General features: G+C 45.1%; 1 long non-coding RNA gene across 3 annotated transcripts in view; it reads right to left on the bottom strand.

Moving 5' to 3' along the window:
- Positions 1–17392, bottom strand: part of LOC137344678 (uncharacterized) — a 62079-nt gene that overhangs the window by 10562 nt on the left and 34125 nt on the right. Inside the window, exons 1-2 of one of the 3 annotated variants that reach the window (XR_010968430.1) lie at positions 9928–9982; positions 2556–2620 (exon numbers count right to left, since the gene is read on the bottom strand). This is a non-coding gene — a long non-coding RNA (uncharacterized lncRNA). Of the gene's footprint in view, positions 1–2555; positions 2621–6874; positions 7011–9927; positions 9983–17392 lie in introns of those variants that run through there. The other 2 variants (XR_010968429.1, XR_010968431.1) reach the window with 2 other exon arrangements.

The following is a 17392-nucleotide window of genomic DNA, read 5'->3' as shown; positions in this document are numbered from 1 at the left end:
GGATGACAATTAAAGAGCCAAATGTACCTCATTGAGGTACTTAAGGCACTTTACTTGTGACAGATTAAGTGATTTTAAAAATTGCTATACTTACCTGGGTGGCTTGTCCACTGCTTCTGATTCACGCCTGGTGAAACCGAGCGTGAAGGGCTGGATCAGGGAAAAAGAAACTAAATAAAGTACATCAAAAACCATAGAAGGAAGTTAAAACACAAAATCAACCTACCTTTGCACCCTGCTCTGATATCCGATGACTCCCTCTCCGATGTTCCCCTCTTCACCCCCCCTGATGTCCCTCTCCCCCCGCAACCCCAACCTTCTGTTCCAGTGCCGGAAGACGTCTCACACTCTCTCTTTCTCGCCCCTCCCCCCCCCCCAACCACCATGTTGCAGCTCCTGTCAATCAGGCTGGCTGCCAGGCACAAAACCTGGAGAGCACGTTAATCATCAGCAATCGCCATGCGATCGCATCGGAAACGGTAAGTTTTGTTCATGTGGCACGCGCACCTTCATCTCCCCCGCTGCCAACCCCCCATCATTTCAAAATCGACCCCTTGCAGTTGGAGTGTTTTACTAGTGACAGATCCTTTAGTACCTCAGCAGATTTCCTTCAGAGGCTGAGCAACAACACATTCCAGCAGATGTCACCATGAAATGATAAGAATTGGAACCCTGGCTCATTCTCCTCACTCTCTAGGCCAGAGCTGAAGTGACACGGAACACTCCAACTGCTGCCCAAGGGGCAATCGGCTGACAGATTTCAGATCAGATCCACGACCTTACAGGTGTGGATGGCACAGTGGCATACTAATTGGAGCATTCAGGGCCACAAGGACTGGCTCAAAACTAGCCCTCTCATCTCTTGAAGGACCATTGAAGAAAGAAGAGACCAGAAAACCAAGAACAGAAAAGACTGCAAACATTCAACAGGTCAGTCGTCATCTGTGAAAGAAAGTTTCTGGACCACAATTCTGGAGCAACAATGTCTACAGCTTCCCCACTGATCTTCTGACAAAGGCAGGATTCAGTCTTAAGTGAGCAGCACCATAGTAGATGTATAGTTACACACCATGCACAAGTGAATTGTGACAACTTTACAGAAGGGAAAAAGGCAAGTAATTCTTGATATAGAGGAGTAGAAGTTATAAATTGATAGAAACAAAACCAGGGCTTTCTCATCAGCTGCCAATCTACATAGAAAGACTTACATTCTGTTGCGCTCAGCATGTGCCCGATAGTTACCCTGTTATTCACCTTGGAGTTCATATTGACTCAGACCTCCAGGCCTTCAAAAGTGACAACCTAAGTTACACACCTCCAACTCAGCAGAGGATATTGTGCAGGTATAACTCTCAACCTTACAAAGCAGCAAGTCAGCCAACTGATCATGAGCAATGCCATGGGAGATTTGCTCATTATCTTCCACTTCCCTCCTCCCCCCCCCAAATTTTGAATTTGAATCCGAGGTGCTGTGGACTGCAGCTTGCCAGTTCACAAATCACTAAATGTAGCAACACATGTTAATAAGGCCATAAAAAAGGCAAATCAAGCATTGGGTTCATTTCTAGAGGGATGGAATTGAAAAGCAGAGAAGTTATGTTAAACTTGTATAGAATCTTGGTTGGACTGCATTTGGAGTACTGTAAACAGTTCTGGTCTCCATGCTATAGGAAGGATATAGAAGCAATGGAGAGGGTGCAAAAAAGATTCACAAGGATGATACCAGAACTGAGAGGATATACTTACTAGGAAAGGCTGAACAGACTGGGACTCTTTTCTCTAGAAAAGAGAAGGCTGAGGGGTGACCTGATAGAAGTCTTCAAGATAATGAAAGGGTTTGTTAGGGTAGACAGAGAAAATGTTGCCATTTGTGGGGGAATCCAAAACTAGAGGACATAAATATAAAATAGTCACTAATAAATCCAATAGAGAATTTCAGAGAAATTTCTTTACCCAAAGAGTGGTAAGAATGTGGAATGTGCTACCACAAGGAGTAGTTGAGGCAAATAGCATAGATACATTTAGGGGGAAGCTAGATGAGGGGGAAAGGAATAGAAGGGTATGCTGGTAGATGTAGATGAAGTAGGGAGGGAGGAGGCTCGTGTGGAGCATAAAAGATGACCAGTTGGGCCAAATGGCCTGTTTCTGTGCTGTAGTTTTGATGTAACTATAAAATAGGGGTGTGGAATTTCTCAGTTCACAATACTTAATGTTTGTTCAAACCTACAAGTCAGTGCTTTTAAAGATTTAAAAAGTCCATGGCCTGGTATTAAACAGTATACAACAGGATTCCACAATTGACCTCCGTCACCAGAATGGGAAGCCTGCTTTCAAATGTTAAACAGCAATTGTGACTGGAAATGTTGATATATGGGCGGGTCAGGTGATGACAAGGTTGGGCTCAGCTTCGTGGTTGAATAAACAATTAATGGGACAATTAAATTTTTATTAAAAATTAAAATTGAGGTGAAAGGGAAAGTCTCATAGTTCAAAAACAAGAAATGGAGAAAACAGCAAGGAAATCGGGACAGAGGAAGGAGATATTCACCACTCACCACTGTTAAATGCTTGACAATTGTAAGTAGGGAAAACTGCACTCAGGTTCCATGGTTTTGTGGCCCTGGGGTAAAGAGATAATGGAATAATGTTACATTTTTACTCAGCATGGATACAGGAAGCAGCAAAAGTTTGGGGGTCAACTCAACAGCTTCTTGGGCAAGGTGCGTAAAAGCTTACAAAACATGTGGAACAAACACAAGTCTGTGCCTTTAAAAGAATCAGGAAGGCATTGAAATAAAGGCTGTCTCTCAACAAACACAACCAGGTTACTGACAAATGCAACATTTGGTTTGCACTTGACCCATGAAATTCTTGGGTTTTGCTCATTTATATTTTATATCAGGCTTCTATAACCTGAGCCCGCAAAGCCAAATAAAATCCAACAGCATTAGATTTACCATTTGATGCCAAACATTCCCACAGTTGAATAGAGGGAAATTCACAAATTCAAGGCCTTTCCTGCTCCATCTAATATCAGTTGGTACCAACTCAAAGTTATGGTTTGTAGCCCCATTCCACTACTGGAGCCCATAATCTAATCTGACACTCCAGTGTGGAATTGCATTATTCTTACTGTCTTCAGATGAAATGTTCAATTAAGGCCCCCATTTAGCTCCTCAAATGGACAGAAAGATTACATTTCATTTTGTAATGAAGCAGGAAATTCTGCTCATGTCCTGGTTAACATTCCTCTCAGCCAGCATCACAAAAAGATTAACGGTTTATTCAGCTCAGCTATTTGTAGGACTTTGCTGTGCATGAATTAGCTATTACACTTACCCACATGTCATTCCACTCAAAAGGAATTCATTTATCTATCACCATGCACTGCCTGAGGAAGTCAGAGAGACCTTCACACCCAAGGACAGTCAGTATTTTATGGAAGCAGATACCACTGTCAATTTACACACAGCAAACTCCTACAAATAGTGAGTGACCAGATAATCTGTTTTTTGGTGGGATTGATTGTTGGATAAATGTTGTCCAGGACACCAGGAAATTCCACCAGCTACTCTTCAAATAAGTGGGGTGGAAGAGAGTGAAGAATAGTTTCCCCAAACGCTATGTATTAGCAACATGACAAAGTTTACAGAGAGGTTTCCCATGCTCATCAGTTCTAGGAAAATCAAACACATTCTATGGGAATATAGGTAGGATTTCACTGGAAATAGCCATCAGTGGAAGTTTGTCCCACTATGCTAGTGTCACTAACATGGCAAGCTCATGATTTGAATTCTTGCAGAAGATCTTACAATGTAACCTGAGGCTTATAGCCATTGTACTTTTATCAACTTGAAATTACATTTCTATATCTATTGGCTCACTTGTTGGGAATAAGTAGTCTGGTAGCATGCTGCACCAATGTAACATCAATAATGTGCAACTATTGCAGAATCTAAAGATTGAGCCATGTCCACTATTTTGGTGTAGTGCCCAGAACCACAGATAGCTTGTCCCTACTGTTTAACAGATTTCATTCTTTGTTAGCCGTCATCCCGACAGAAAGGCGTACACCCTCATTACCAACCAGATTATCTCTGCCAGAACCTTCTCCCTGAATCTCACAATGCTAAAAGAAATAGGAATCAATACCCAGACCAAACCACCATCAGGCAAACATTCCTGTGCACAGCACACACAACTAAAACTACCCCTTCTCTGCAAATTCCACATTTAAATAACATCAAAGTGAATTACATCATCGGATAGGTTATACCGCAAAAGGACAATGAGCCAATCAGCTGTCTGAGATTGGGCAATGGTAATGAGCTGCCTAATCAGAGTTCTCAGATCCGATTGCACTTCTGCCGTGGGCAATTTAACACTTTGCTCTTTTGAAACAGACCAATGGGACCTATACACAACACACTCTACAAATGTCTCCCTAGGAGGAGGGCGCCACTAATAGACACGGTCTATTCCAAATGAAAATATGCATCGTTATATTATGACTGGTTTCCCGGATCGAAGGTACAGACCATGTTCTTGAGGTGCCCACCGATTGTTTGCCAAGAACTAAAGCCCCTCATTCCTGGCATCATCTTAATGAATCTCTCCATGACCTTGTCATCCTTCCTGAAGTTAGGCACCCAAAACTGAACACCATGTTCTAACTGCAGTCTAACCAATAATTTGTATAGTGTTATGGTGTAATTTCAGGCTGAGGTTAGTGACTGGTGGATGACCCTCCCAGTGCTGTAATAGTTTGTGCTGCTTTAGAACTGCAAGTGTCTTAAGAATTACATACCACCCAGGAATATACAGCTACAGTGGTTTTTCTTTACAAGGTCAATATAATACTTCTATAAATAGAATTTAAGTGAAAAACTATCATTATTTTAGATCGGCTTATATTTTGGGGGGAACCTTTGTCAGAATTTGTATTTCAGATTTGCAGCATTCATGTCTTTTTTTACATCTACCCTATTTTCTGAGGTGACTGGCCAACTTTATCTAGCAAACAAGAAAAAACATAATTCTTATCGTTGTCTCTTCCAGCACCGGATGAAACCCTCCCCTTATAAGGGCACTTCGCTCCTTGATGTGGCCAGAAATGACTCTCAGCAGCTGTTTTTGTCGTAGTCAACCAACGTCAAACGAACAACTTGTTTTTCTTCATCTTCAGGAGTGTTGAGATTCACAGAGAAATATTAGTCAGGGTTTTACAGTTTCATGCATATTGCTCATTGAATGGAAAGATTCTGTGAAATGTTTCATACCAACTCTTTCTTCTAGTTCACTGCAAATTGTTGTAATGGTTGAGGTGGCCAATTATAGAAGGTATTTTTAAGCAGGCTGTGCTTATCTACAAATCTGGTAGTGTACTATCTGAGAAGAAGTACATTCATCTGTTAAAAGTCTAGCACACACTTCTTGCAAGCATCAATTTACTTCCTGTACAATGTTCCTGTCATATTATTTCTGTCATGCCTGTCTCACATTTTCCTACCATGATTAAACCTACCCATTCATTTTGCTACCTCTGATTGTGCCTTTCTTTGCTCTGTCTCCAACATAAGTAGTACTGTCCACAATGCCACCTGCCTGCTCCCTCCTCACTGTGGCCTCTCACTGGTACTGGTCAGGACACTGTTTCTCTCACTGTTTGGGGGCTCAGCAGTATCTAAATATTTAAATAATACAGATTTCCCCCAACCCAGTGATGGGAAAACCTTTTTTCTATACTTCTGGGGAGTGAAGGGAATTCATTATCCTTCACCCCTTCCTACTTGTTCCCATCCCCACACACTCCGAACTTTCATACATTTACCATTCCTTCCTACCACCTCTCTCTACTCTTGCCCTGAGTACTTGCATTTTTCCTCACTCCCTGTGTCCTTCTGCTGCCTTTCACTACTCCCAGCCTCCCAAACTCAGCTCACAAAGCTTTCCCTCCACTCCCCACCCAACCCTGAAAAAAGCTCTACCACTGCATTTTTGTCAGTTGTACCCTACAAACTCTCCCTTCCCATCCCCAGAATTCCCTGCCACTACCACCACACATAGGAACCCCTTCCTATTGTTCTCGCACCTGCCACTACCATCCCAATGCTACTACACTCTCCCACTGCTACCATACTCTGCACCCTCATTCCAGTGTTCCCAAATGCTGATGTCGTCTCCCAAATCCACTTCTACAAGATCCCGCTATCCTGGTCCCAGTGCTCCCACATCCCATCTCCCTCCTGGTTCTCTCAGATTCTTGCATCCCTCCACCAATATTTCTATAGCCCATGACCCACCTCCCAATGCACCCAGACCTTAGGACTGCTGTCCCAACAGTGCTAATCTACATGGTCACCCCTCCCCGCTACATGCAGTTCCTACAACTTATCTCCCACTTACTTGCAACCTAGAACATTCTCACTCTCATCTTCCTCTATATCCTGGGCTTTAAAAAGCACAAATGATAACATTAACTGCATAGTTAAATGAACATTCAACAATAATCAAGGCCACTGACTTACAGTTTTCATACAAATATACATATAATCTCGGAATTCAAGCCCAAAAATATCACTAACACTCCTACAAAACTGTGTAATAAATCAAGCTTTGACTGATACAATCACAATAAATCAGTGGCCCTGGCATAAAACAACGTATCCTCTGACACATTATGAGCAGTGCCATAGGAGATCCACCAATAATATTAATAAAACCCCTCACAAATGCACCTGCTTCCTGTCCATTACACTTTAGACATCACATACCACCTAATGCAATTTTCTGTGCCATACTTGCAAAAAGGATAAAAAGAAACAAAGGCAGTGATTTCTAATGCTTGGAAAAGCTCTCCAGGAACATAAATTACCTGAGCTCCAATATCTGCAGACTCTTGAGTGACCTTACTGTAAGGAAATGGCTTTTTGATGTAATAAATTGTGTTAGGGTGTCATTTTAAAATCATGGCATATTTTCATTACTGCTGTTTGATTCTATTAACTTCTGACCACATGCTCTCAGGCAACCCTTATCAAGGGTGTCTTGATTACTTTAGAACACTCCCATTGTACTCAATGCTTGGTCTGCTTTCCTAACAGTAAAACTAATGATGGGACAGACAGGGAGGATGTGGTAGCTACCAGACAGGGAGAAAACAGGAATAATTAAATCATGAAATAGCTGTTTGATCACATTATTTGTGGTGATCCCTGATCAACCAAGGCCAATGTAGTACATTCTGTTCTCTGGACATGATTAAGGCAGGACTAGAGGACATGATAAGAAAGGGAAAAAATAACTTTGTTAAGGAATGCATGCCTGCAGCAGTGAGGATAAAAAGAGTGATTTGGGAGAGAGATTTCGTAGAGGAGAAGAGACAGCACCCGATGGGTGACGTGGAAAGAGGAGAGAAGGAACAGGGAACTGGGTCAAGGCTTCTACCCAAAGGACAACGGGGAAATATAAGTCTCAGTTGTGCATTGTAAACCACTGCTTAAATACTGTAATGTATTGATTCTTGCTTGTGTGAAATAAAGTCAGAATCATTACCAATGTGGTGTCAGATTCGAACAATTGAAGAGAGTCAGAAATTGACTACATTACTACAAACAAACCAAAGTTCTGATCTCCTGCCTGACAGCAGCTAACCTTTGAACGAACTCATCCAGTATTTATTTAACATGAATTAGACTTTGTAGCTTTAAAGAAACACATGCTGACACTTTAGCAGAAGATTACAGATGGAATGGAGTCTCAACTATATGGATAGGTCAATGGGAGGGTGCATCTCTAAGGATGAGATTTAACCTTCATTAAATGGGGAGAATGCAGAGTCCTTTAGCAATAGACTCTTAAAATGATTGAATTTCGTTTAAATGCCCTTGTAACATATGATGGGAGATATTAAGCCGAAGTGATGCACAGCTGAGAATAATATTAATGAGATAGATGAAAAGCATCTACACTCTAAGGGCATTTGTGTGGGACAGGCTGGATGAACAGAAGGATCTTTTCTTGTCCGTCATTGTTTGTATGTTCGTATAAGTCAATGGTACACTGAATGTTTTTTTAATATTTGAGATGTGGGCAATGTTGGCAAGGCTGCATTTATTGCACCATCCCTAGATGCCCTGAGAAGGTGGGGGTGGGTATTCTCCTTGAACTCCTGCAAGTCCTTGTGGTGATGGTTCCTCCCCCAATGGTAGGGAATTGCATGATATTTACCCAGTGACGATGAAGAAACAGCAACATATGTTCTGGGTGTAATTATGCTTTGTAACTCCTGGGTCATTTTTAATGATATAGATTTTTGGAGAAAAAACAAATACCTGCTGAGCCGTACTGCCACCACAATAAATCTTTGTCAGGCAGCCAATAAAGGAGGCACGGGAGCTCGGTTTTTTTTTAAAACTTACAACTCTGACCTTTTACGGTATTAAACGATTATTGCTGAGTTTGACAGCAAATTATAAAAGTTCATTAAACCAGCACTTTAAAGGGAATTTGAACACAGGAAATGAAAGTGGGGACTGCATCCCTGCTTTAAGCACAGTCGGGAGTCGTGCTGGAAATAGCCCGTGGAGCAGGGGATGGGTGAGTTGCCCGATTCTGCAGGCAATCAGGAGGACAGCTAGCCCATGATATTGTAATGCGGCCCAGGAGTTAAAATGGCCCAGGGTTTCGCACTCAGCTGCCTGCGGGAGCTTCCCGCCCACCACAAACAGGGCTCAAACTTATTTAAACAGCCAAATAACCAAATCAGCAAAATGATGCCTCACAACATTGTTCAAATGGCAGGTTTCATTAAACCTTTCGGTTTTTCTTATTTAATAAGGATAATAAATTACATTCACGAGGTGCCTGTTCAACACACACTCTGGCGGTCTTGAAACACTGATACGGTAATCATTGAAAACTATTGGACCTGCCTGCTGCACAGCTGTGAAGTTCAACCACTGCTGGGGCTCTGATTCAAATCCACCTGAGACCTCGAGAAGGAAATTCTTCTCACTTTGAAGGTTCCAATTAAATTGAGCTCTGACAGCCTCAATCCTGGTGGACCTCGACCCACAGCACGGAACCAGCAACAACAATGAAAGAAAAATGAATTGCTGGCGATCAGCATTTGGAGGAGATCCCGAAACAAAACTCAGCATTAGTCCCGGGTTCACCAGACACTGGTCCTGATGCTGCAGACTGGCTTCATGGTGAGAATGTAATATGACAACAACAGAATACTGATGCAGTTCTGAGCTCGAGAGCACAATCTGTTCCAAATAAGCCTTACCTTGGGCAGTGATCTTATTCTTTTAGATGTGCATATACAAGAATTTGTTTGTATGTTTGGTGCAGGAATGCTTCTTACTGGTGAGTTAGGCAGCTGCAGTGGCTCTTGGGTGTTAGGGTGGGGGTCGGTGGGGCCAGATCAGGCTCACCCTGGTCCACCGACGTGAAGCCCGGGACATTGTAACTCCTGCCTCTCGTTTAACTAAGTTAGGCCCAACTCCTGCCCGAACCTGGCGCCAATGACGAGGAGATGGCGGGCGAGTGCGGCAGGAGGGCATGGACCCACAGGAACCATTCCTGGCAGTCAGGTAAGTGGTGAGGGGGAAAGGGGGGGGGGGGAGGCGATCGAGTTTGGAGGGACGGGGAGGAACGGGGCCTGGATTTCCTTTCGGACCCCACGGAGGACCCCTCCAGCTCCTCCTGGCCCATGAGGAAACATCTCAAAAATAAATTTTGCTTATCTTTTCGGAACCCTTCCGGGCCTGCTCATCCGTCACACCCAGTGCTCCCGACGAGGCCGATGCCAGGCGCCAATCACGGCTGTCCGGAGTTAAAATAGAGTTGGGATCGGAATGACGTCATCAGACTCCGACATTTGAAGTTCAATAAGGCCTTTGCTAGCTGACGAGAACGCACCTGTTAAAATGGCACACAGCGCTGTGATTTCAGCAGTCCTTTCCTTCGTACCGATGGACTCTGTAGGAATGGAAGTCACGCCCACGGAATCGGTCAGGAAGAGAAGTCCCGCCCACAAGCAGGCAAGTAAAACTCATTCATTTAAAGTGAACTTGTCTATGTTAGCGTAAATAAAAATTTAACATACCTTATAAAGGAGCCAAGCAAATGATTTAATTTAATGAAACTTACAGAAGTTAAAAGTTTTTTTTAACGATCAAAAATATCAAAATAAGAGTAATTTGACATTCCACATTTTTAAAATTGAATTTTTTGTTGTTTCGCAGTCATTAACCTTTTACCGCACTTTTAAAAAGTAGTGTAGGGCTGGTATTTTCTAGTGTACCTTTTGGTGGCATAAGCATCTTCGTTTACGAATGTTTCCTGATTTTATTGATTTTAGCGTAGGTGGCCCTTTAATTCATAACTGTCAATCTGCCGGTGAATCAATGGGAACAAGTTTGCGATTTCGGGGTTTTACTGTGCATGTGCGCAGTCACGAACTTGCACACTCGTTTCGCCGGTGGTTGGAGAGGACGTTCAGAGGAACTTCCTCATGACGTCATGAAACAGCTTAAATATCTTCATTATTTACCTGCCAATGCACAAGTAAAAGCAATGGGAATTTTTAGTCTTAAAATTGTCATTAATGTATAAACTCATACCCTGATGCCTAAAGGCAGACTACAGAAGGAGTGACCCAGGTTAATCCCAGGAATCTTGACTCTATACAAGATGCACTAAGTATTTTTATATCATGCATGGTTTGTACTGGGCACTAGATGCTGCCATAAAAAGATAGATGGACTGTCTGCTTAACTACAAACCAGCTCGCTGCAAAGAACATCAATGAAATCCTTTGCTATTTCACAGTTCTAGCCTGAGTTTACTCAGACTTCCTGATTAAAGGGTAAAATCTCCAATCCCTCACTCCCAGCAGGTGCTCTGCTCAAAGGGTAGCACTAATTCTCCAACCTTCACTCTCTTTGGATGTGGCTGTCTGCTGGGAACATAGAACTGGTAAATTTACCCTCAAGTTCCTATTACATACATTAGAGAACAACAGCATCAATAAATGAGAGCTGAAACACTAATCAATAAACGAGAGTAGAAATACTAATCGATAAATGAGAGCTGAAACACCAACTGTGCTGAAGCACGTCATCAGTTCACAGCTAGAAAGCGAGGAGACTCAAATTATGGTGGCCATGAAAGAAAAGATTCTACACAATAAATTATATCTTGAAGAAGTTAATTGCCCAGTTAATACATAATTTGGCCAATCGAGGGTACCTTAATCTAGAGGAGGAGCAACAATGGTGGCATCCACCATCAATAGCGTGCTCTGTTGATCTAAACATTCCACCACCATCCTGTCATGATGAAGGCTTAAGTACAGAATGTGAGTAATAATGTATTAAACACTACAGTGAAGATGCAGCACGTTCTCTGACCATTCTTACTGGAATTTGAGACCATAACCCAATACATCAAAGCCTTAACAGCAATCCGTAATTGTTTGGCACATCTCGGGGAAAAAGAAACTGCAGTTTGGGAATGAAAAGTTTTTCCATAATTGCAATAAAATGCAAATCTTCTGAAATCCCACGCACTGCTCACATGACTCCTCATGTGCTTTGTTGCTCATATCAGGGAGGAGGTTGAGCTGCTCCTGCAGTGGGGTTATTGCAAAACATGAGCATGAATATCCATCCAGCAATAGCAAGTGCGTGGTGAGTGGAACATCCATTGTTAGCGCACTATTCAGTAGAGAATTCAGAGGAATCTCTGTCCCAACAAGAATGGGCAGAGGAATTGGTGATGCTTCTGTCCAGAACTTTGAAAATAATTGACATGTCAGCTCAGCAAAGAAATAAGCGAACCGGTCTTCATCTGCTACTATTATCCACAAGAGAAGGGGTTTCTGTATAAATGCCTTGGTAAGAAACCTACAGCAAAAACATAAGGAAGTAGCTTCAGCAAATGCTAAAGACTACGGGCGCTAAATTGGGCCGTGTAGCGCCCACTGTTTCGGCGCTACATGGCCACTCTGACATCCAAGATGGCGTCTTGGATGTGCACGCACATTTCCAGCGTGATGTGCGCCAGATGCCATCTTGATATAGGAGTTAGAGCATGCGCAAATACCGAAGGCTGGAAGCATGTAAAGTAGGGAGAAAATGCATGCAATCATTGTGCAATGCTGATTTAAAGTAACAGACACCATTTTGGACCTTAACGCTCAACTCAACCCACAGTCATAACCCCAACCATCTGAACGTGTCTTACAGTTACTGAAGGACCCACCCACCAGCATTGATTAAGGGGCCATGCAGGTCTTGCAGGTTAGTTGCTGGATTATTGCTTCTGGCTGCTGGAGGAATAGGAAGTGTTTTTTGAAGCTCCCTATTCTTACTGAGAGTTCCTGGGCTACATTTGAGAGTGGTTTGGCAGGTTCTGCCTTATGGGTTGGAAAGTTACAACCGTGGTTGAACAACATTCCTGTCAACCATGGGCGATCTGCTAGGACTCCCTCTGGGCATTGAGCACGACTGGGAGCATGCGGAGAGGCCACGCATAGCAGGTCAAGCTACAAGGAGACGGAGGACAAGGAGGCGCAGGGCACTGAGCAGGAGGCCCTATCCAATGAAGGCCTTCAAGGACCAATTCTCTTACCTCAACATGACCGAGGAGGATTGCATCCGACGCCTGAGGTTCATGAAGGAAGCCGTCACCGAGATCTGTCAACTGGTGTGGCCACAACTGCAGCCTCAGAGCAGGGCAAGGACAGTATTGCCTGTGACTGTGAAGGTCACCATGGTGCTGAATTTCTACGGCTCAGGAGCATTTCAGGCCTCTGCTGGCGATATGTGCAACATCTCGCAGTACGCAGTGCACTGCTGCATAAGGGAGGTCACAGACGCACTGTACCAGATGAGGAACAGGTTCATCACCTTCCCTCTCCACAGAGTGGAGCAGAACGAGTGAGCATGGGGGTTCGCCCGCATTGCTGGCTTCCCCATGGTGCAGGGTGCCATTGACTGCACGAATATTGCCCTGCGTGCCCCGCACATCAACTCAGCCGTCTTCGTCAACCGAAAGGGCTTCCACTCCCTCAACGTGCAGCTGGTGTGCGACCACACGCATCGAATCATGGAGGTCGATGCCCGCGACCCTGGGAGCAGTCACAACGCTTTCGGCATGCGGCAGTCCAATGTGCCAGCTATCTTTCACCCGACACAGCAAGTCAAATGCTGGCTACTGGGCGACAAGGGTTGTCCCCTCATGCCATGGCTCATGACACTGGTCAGGAACCCATGCACATGTGCACAGCAGGTCTATAATGGGAGCCATGCTGCCACACGCACGTGGCCTCCTCAAACAACGCTTCCGCTGCCTGGACCAGTCTGGAGGAGCCCTGCAGTACTCCCCTGAGTGGGTGGGCAGATTTGTGGTGGTATGCTGCATGCTGCACAACCTCGCCATCACGAGGGATCAGCCTTTGCCACCAATGATTGCAGAAGACCCTGAGTCAGAGGTGGAGGAGGAGGAGGCTGAGGAGGAAGAGGAGGGGGGTGGAGCCGGAAGAGAAAGTGGAGGAAGACACAAGGGTGCAACAGGAACCGCACGCCTTGTCTGCAAGGGCTCTGCGTGCTCGCCTGATCAGTCCCTGCTATCAATAATTTGAACTACATCCCCCAACTCACCAACAGTCCTACACTCCCCATCTTTCCGCTCTCACATGACAATCAAATCACCCTCCATCTGATTACACATCGGTGTCCCTCTCAGCTCATTGCGTAAATAAAAACCACCACCAAATGCAAAATCAAAGTCTCATTTCTCAATGAATAAATGAAATTATGCAAACAGAACAGAACTATTCTCCCTTGTGCATTCCCTTAGTGCCTTTTACTCGTGTGCTTTTACCTATCCTAGTGCTCCTACGAGGTGCTTCCCCAGTGGCTGAAGAATGGGTGGTGGGAGGTTACTGGCCTTCAATGGAGGAGTGTGCAGATGGCCTTGGAGGACGACCTCGAGCAGCTCTGGGCCGGGAGGGCCCTGCTTCAGACTGCACCATCGCAACATGGGCTGCAGCAGTCTGGCCTGGCTGGCCGAGAGGCAACAACAGGGGAGTGGCAGGGGTGGGAGCAGGAATGCTGTCGTCCTGAGAGGACAGCAGGTCCGACTGCCATGATGCCACTGCCACTCTCCTGGGGCGGTGCCTCAGCAATCCTGGTGATCAGCTGGAGAACGGATTGCTGGAGTGCTGTGCGCAGGCTTTCTGGCAGGCTTTCCAGTGCCCCAAGCATTTGGTGGTGTACGCCCATCAGCCGACTTCTGTAGCCTGGCCCATCGAAGTTATCATCAGACTCCTCTGCAGCAGAACCAGTGAGCAGCCTTGCCCTCTGGCGAGCTGGCACCTGTGGTATCCGTTCCCTCCGCCCCGGCTCCTGCGCACTTGTGCTCGGTGTCTCACCACGTGCAGATCCCTCCTCTAACCTAACCTCTAAAGGACGCACAGTGTCAGTCTCTGAGTGGTGGAAGCAAGTGTCAGATCGAGTGATGGTGTGGCTTCAGTGTCCCCCTCCTCATCCTCCTCCTCCTCCTCGGACGGTGCCACCACGTGTTCTTGGCTTTCTGCAATGACAAAGGGAAACAGGTTGAGTTGTGGAGTGGGGAGAGGAGCAAGTAAGACGTGTGTGCTGACAGCATCTGCAGCATGTGAGTCAGAAAAGATTATGGGAGGAGGGAGATGTAGAAAAGGAGAAGGAGCTTTAGATATGCAGATACCCCACTTCATCGGGACCTCTAGCGCAGCATGTTGTGACGGCTGCAGTGACAGCCCGCCCAATGATCCTAAGCACCGTCTCCTCTCGGAGGGTGAGGACATGTAAACTGCCCGTCCACCCTCAGGTCCCTCCTGCTGCCGGCTGTTATGCGCCACCTTCTCCTGCAAGACAGAGGACAATGTTTCAGTGAGTATCCTGCAAGGTGTGTGGGTGATGTGCCTGTTGTGGTCAAATAGCTGCCAGTTTGTGTGACTTGTGAGTGGTGGTTGTGTGGCCTGAAAGTGTGGTGCTATGTTTGGGTGAGATGCAGCATGCCAAGTGCAGCATTGCGTATGGATGGGCAGTGTTTGTTGTTGGATGGGTGATGGGGAGTGTGATGCGTGGAGCAGTTGGTAGGATGTGCCACTTGAAATTTGCATTCACTCACCTTGACCACTCGTGTCAAATCATTGAACTTCTTTCAGCACTGCACCCACATGCGTGGTGCAATGCTCCTGGCGTTTACTTCCTGTGCCACAGCCTGCCAATGCTTGCGGAGCTGCAGTCTGAAGGGTCTCTGGTCACCTTGCGGGTACATATTGGCCCTCCTTTCATCCATGCCTTCCACCAAGGCCTCCAGAGCATCATCAGAGAAGTGTGGAGCCCTCTCTCATGCCGGTCCTGCTAGCCTCATTGCCATCTTTCCCTCCTCCAAGTAAGCTTGTACCTGACATTTGAAATGTACACCTGTACCTTTAAGAGGTGCAGGCTGCTGATGACGTGCGCTGTGCACGCTCCATTTCCAACTTCCTCATTCTCTGTGCAGCCTCTCAGCAGCGAGGGTTGCGCTGGCTGCACGGAGATATCAAGATAATTAGCAGGCAGCACGAAGTTCACGAAAACGACCCTTATCGAATTTTTCCCCCTACATCACAACAAGATCTGAGAAAGACGGTTTAGCTGTTGGAGTTAGTTTGTGCACCATGGACTGCTTTGGGTGAAACCCTCAGTAGCCTAGAGGATATTTATAACGCCAATCTCTTTAAAATACTACAAGTTTCTCCAACATTGGTAAGGACAAGTCTGATTTTGATGTAGACAAAGCTAAGAGCACACTGATTCTGTACTACAGGTAGGTAACATTATAGGGTCGATTTTCATGTGACCCCTATCATTGGGTGAGCGATGGGCAGAGCAGGCCCACCTCCCACCTGGTGAAGTTCAGTGATGGCCTGGGCCATTTTCATTGTCAGACCTCATTAAAATAGAATGGGTGAGCTGCCAGCACTGAATGAGTGGCGATGGGCAGCTCATCAATCAGGGGGCAGCAAATCTGGCGGTTCCTCCACAGGACCAAACCAGCTGGGGGAAAGGGGGAGGGGGGGTTGGTGGTGATGCCGAAGAAGGTCCAGCAGCGGGTGGAAAGAATTTTGTAGAGACACAGGAGAAAATAGCTTCTTCTCGCTACACAGAGATCTTTAAAAACACTTACCTGCAGCAGGTTCGGAGCAGCCTCCAGTGGTCTCTCTAAGGACGGCTGGTTTGGCGTTTTGGGCGGGGCATTCACAGCATGGATGTTGTTGTGCATTTTAATTAAAAATTTCATTGGGGTCCTTTAAGAAAGAAAGAACTTGCATTTATGTAGCATCTTTCACAGCCTCAGGACATCCCAAAACGCTACACAGCCAATGAAGCACTTTTGAAGCGTAGTCATTGTTATGTAGGCAAACTATATGTATGTCTAAAGAGACCAATTTGCATACATTAATGAGCCTCCTGCCTGTTTACAGAAGGAGACCTGGACACCTATTTCCCCGCCAACTCCAAGATCGTGGCGGGCGTGAACGGAGCAGTAAGTTCATCGTAGTGATTTTGCTCTCGTTACCGCCATGATACCAAAATTGGCCCCTATATCTCCTCAAAGAGGCCTACTTTCTGCCAGCTGTTGTTAACCAATTCAGTACAAATGGACAGGGGAATATATGTTGAATTCAAGGATTTTACCCTAAAGTTGACCTTAATAAAGACAGTGTGACTCTGATAAGCAAGCAGATCCAAACATTCCAGTAGCCAGAGATTTTCCTTCATCTTCACCAGACAATAGGGAGCGACTATTTTATGTGCAGGAGCTTATTAATGCGAAGCCTAGTTTGACAGCTTTGGATGAATGCCCGCAGATATCTGGTACAGCTGGATTCTAAACAAATTAAGCCGGCATCCTTGAATTTGTTAAAACCTATTTGAATAGTATTTTCAGCTTGGTGCCTTTGAACCTGACAAGGACAAAGATGACACAAAAATGAAGGACACATTTACATTTAAACTGTTACTGTTAGTTGAAGCACACAGAAGAGTGGATTATATTGACATAGGATCATGAAAGAAAGACAAATGGACACTACCTCAAAACTATTGGAATTTTACTAGAAAAAGCTTAATATTGGAAACCTAGTGGTTTGGTCAGGAAACCTGATTAGATGCCAGTGCCATATTGCAAAGGCCCATTACTTACATTGCAGCAGATGGTCAGGGACAGTTTTACATACTACATTACATTCAGTCATTTTGTAAAGGTTTTAGCCTGAATTGGAAACATGGGCAAGTACCAATTCTGAGGACAGTTAGGCAACACTGCCAGCTCAGCTCTCTTTCAA

This window comes from Heptranchias perlo, chromosome 27 (genome assembly GCF_035084215.1).
Source record: "Heptranchias perlo isolate sHepPer1 chromosome 27, sHepPer1.hap1, whole genome shotgun sequence".
In the NCBI taxonomy this organism is placed as follows: domain Eukaryota; kingdom Metazoa; phylum Chordata; class Chondrichthyes; order Hexanchiformes; family Hexanchidae; genus Heptranchias; species Heptranchias perlo.
This window is presented reverse-complemented; position numbering and strand designations above follow the sequence as displayed.